Raw genomic sequence first — 3,547 nt, forward strand, 5'->3', positions numbered from 1 at the left:
GCAAATCTGCAAGCTATTGTTTGACTTAAACTAGAAATACCTGTCTGAATTTGTATACATAGCTTCCCTAACTGTTCCTGTCTTCTCTCCAGGTGGGTGGATGGCCTGGGGACAGAGCTGCCTCATCATCAGTTCAGGGCACGTTTCTTCACACCCTGAATTGTCCTTTTTTTTTTTTTTAACTTTATTAGTTTTGAGAGAGAGAGCACACAGGAGGGGCAGAGAGAGAGAGAGAGAGAGAGAGAGAGAGAGAGAGAGAGAGAGAGAGATGGAATCCCAAGCAGGCTCTGCACTCTAAGTGCTGAGCCTGATGTGGGGCTTGAACCCACAAAGCATAAGATCATGACCTGAGCAGAGATCAAGGGTTGGATGCCCAACCGACTGAACCACCCAGGCACCCCCTGAATTTGTCCTTTGAATGGGGGAGGAAACTATGAATAAAATGGCTCAGGTACAGAAGTTGAGTGTCTGGACCAGTCTGTAATTTAGCCATTATTTTATTTTATTTTTTTTCAATATATGAAGTTTATTGTCAAATTGGTTTCCATACAACACCCAGTGCTCATCCTAAAAGGTGCCCTCCTCAAAACCCATCACCCACCCTCCCCTCTCTCCCACCCCCCATCAACCCTCAGTTTGTTCTCAGTTTTTAAGAGTCTCTTATGCTTTTAGCCATTATTTTCATGTTGAATTGGGAGGCACATTTAAAGACAAGAGGCATATGGTTAGTGGCTAATCAGTGGCCTTGATAGAATTCTTAGCATTTCAGGAGGCTGTGCTCATTTGAAATTAATGCTGGCTTCCTCTGTTAATTCTGTTCTGTTCCCCCCACCCCTTCCCCAAGCTTCCTCCCTGATTCCTAAAGTCTGTTGCAGAGCTGGGTGAGACGATTTCCACCTGCATGCCAACCATGACCCAAATCTTGCTGAAGTTGGAATCTGACCACAGGACCCCCAACTTTAGTTTTTCGTCTGAGGGGGATTTTCTCAGACGACCTTCCAAGGCAGTGTTCAAACACATGATCCTTGACATCCAGGGAAATCCTTGCCTATTAGTGTCAGGCTCTTTTTTATGGAGAGACTAGGGCACCGTGTTGTGTTGTGTTGATGGGTGTGTGTGTTGGGGGGAAGATAGAGAGCAAGGTGGGTGGGGAGGGAGGTGGCAGAGGGGTGGTGAGTTCACCCATTACAGAGAACCAAATAAATTATTTCTGCATAGTCCATCAGTTCAAATTTTCCTGTTGCCTTTTCTTTCCTCCTTGGTGCTGATGACTGGACTCTTTGGGATCCAGTGACTGAAGAAGGACAGGCATGTGGTGAACTTGCTCAGGTTGAAGCATCTCATACCCTTTGCCCCTTTGAAAGTAGATACAGGAATTGCATTCCTTATCTTGTGCTCCACTTTTGAAACTTCCAGAAATAGGAATTTTGCTGTCAGTCTTCAGTGCAGGGAATCCCTTCCCTTCACAATGAGAAAGAAATTAAACAGTACACAGTGGGGCCTGTAAAGTGTGGTGTTCTTGTAAAATATCAGACCCAACCTTTTGTCTGGTTTTAACTAACATGCCACACTGTAGGTATGTCTATAACTCATTCCTGAATTCCATGACTGCTGTATTATTGTCTGTTTTTTTCATGTATGTATGTGATTCTGAGGTGACAGATTTGATTTCTCTTTGATTCCCCTCCCCACCCAAGATCTGACCCAGTGTATCAGTTAGCTTTTGCTATGTAACAAGCCACCCCAAAACTTAGTGGCATCGAATAACACATATTTTAATAGACTTTATTTTTTATTTATTTTTATTTTATTTTTATTTTTATTTTTTTTAATTTTTTTAAACGTTTATTTATTTTTGAGACAGAGAGAGACAGAGCATGAACGGGGGAGGGTCAGAGAGAGGGAGACACAGAATCTGAAACAGGCTCCAGGCTCTGAGCTGTCAGCACAGAGCCCGACGCGGGGCTTGAACTCACGGACCACGAGATCATGACCTGAGCCGAAGTTGGCGGCTTAACCGACTGAGCCACCCAGGCGCCCCTAGACTTTATTTTTTAGAGCAGTTGTAGGTTCACAGAAAAATTACATGGAAGGCACAAAGATTTTTCATGCATTCCTACCCACCCCCTCATGCACAGCCTCCCCCAGTGTCAATATCCCCCACCAAAGTGGTACATTTGTTGCAATTGATGAACCTACACTGAGACATCATTACCATTTAAAGGCTATACTTTACCTTAGAGTTTACTCTGGGTGTACATTCTGAGAGTTTGGAGAAAAAAAATGTATATTGACATGTGTTCACCATTATAATATCATACAGAGTAGTTACACTGCCTTAAAATTCCACATTCCATCTATTCATCCCTCCCTTGCACCCCCTCACCCCTGTCGACTGCTGGTTTTTTCACTGTGTCCATAGTTTTACCTTTTTCAGAATGTCACATAGTTAGGATCATACATTTCACCTTTTCAGGTTGGCTTCTTTCACTTAGTAATATGAATTTTAAATTCCCTTGATACCTTTTCATGGCTTGATAGCTCATTTCTTTTTTATCCCTGAGTAGTATTTTATTGTCTAATGTACGAGTTTATTTGTCCACTCACCTACTGAGGGACATCTTGGTTGCTTCCAAGTTTTAAAATTATGAATAAAGCTGCTATACACATCCATGTGTAGGTTTTTGTGTGGACATAATGATGAATGAATACCAAGGAGCATGACTGCTGGATCATATGGTAAGTTTTGAAAGAAACTGCCAAACTTTCATCCAAAGTAGCTATAGTGTTTTGCATTTCCACCATCAATGATGAGAGTTCCCGTTCCTCCACATCGTTGCCAGCATTTGGTGTGGTCAGTGTTTGGGATTTTGGTCATTTTATTAAGTGTGTAGTGGTGACACATATTTTTAATTTTTTAAAATGTTTATTTACTTTTGAGAGAGGAAGAGAAAGCGTGAGTGGAGGAGGGGCAGAGAGAGAGGGAGACACAGAATCTGAGGCAGGCTCCAGGCTCTGAGCAGTCAGCACAGAGCCCAATGCGGGGCTCAAACTTACAAACAACAAGATAATGACCTGAGTCGAAGTTGGACGCTTAACCCAATGAGCCACCCAGGTTCCCCACATAGATTCTGTGGGTTGTCTAGGTGGCTTTTCTCAGATGGCAGCTCAGCTGGGACTGGATAGTCTAGGGTGTTATCACTTTTACTTCTGGGGCCTTGGCCAGAATGGTGGGGGGACCTTGTTCCATGTGGTCTCTCATCCTCCAGCAGGCTATCCCAGCCTTCTTCACATGGCGGAAAGCATTCTAACAGCAAGAGAGGGCGTGTCCAATTGTGCAACACTTTTGAAGGCTCTACTTATGTTTGGTACATCCCATTGTTTAAAGCAGGTCACATGGCCAGGTCCAGACTGTAGAGATGGAGAAATAAACTCCACTTCTTGCTTAGAGGAGGAAACTATTGTGACCACACTTTCCCATTCACAGCAGTTGGTGAACGTGATGTCTAACTCAGCAAAGGGATAATCTCTGACGTTCCTTTAAACC

The sequence above is a fragment of the Herpailurus yagouaroundi genome, unplaced genomic scaffold, assembly GCF_014898765.1.
Source record: "Herpailurus yagouaroundi ecotype Mexico unplaced genomic scaffold, PumYag 196, whole genome shotgun sequence".
Classification (NCBI taxonomy): domain Eukaryota; kingdom Metazoa; phylum Chordata; class Mammalia; order Carnivora; family Felidae; genus Herpailurus; species Herpailurus yagouaroundi.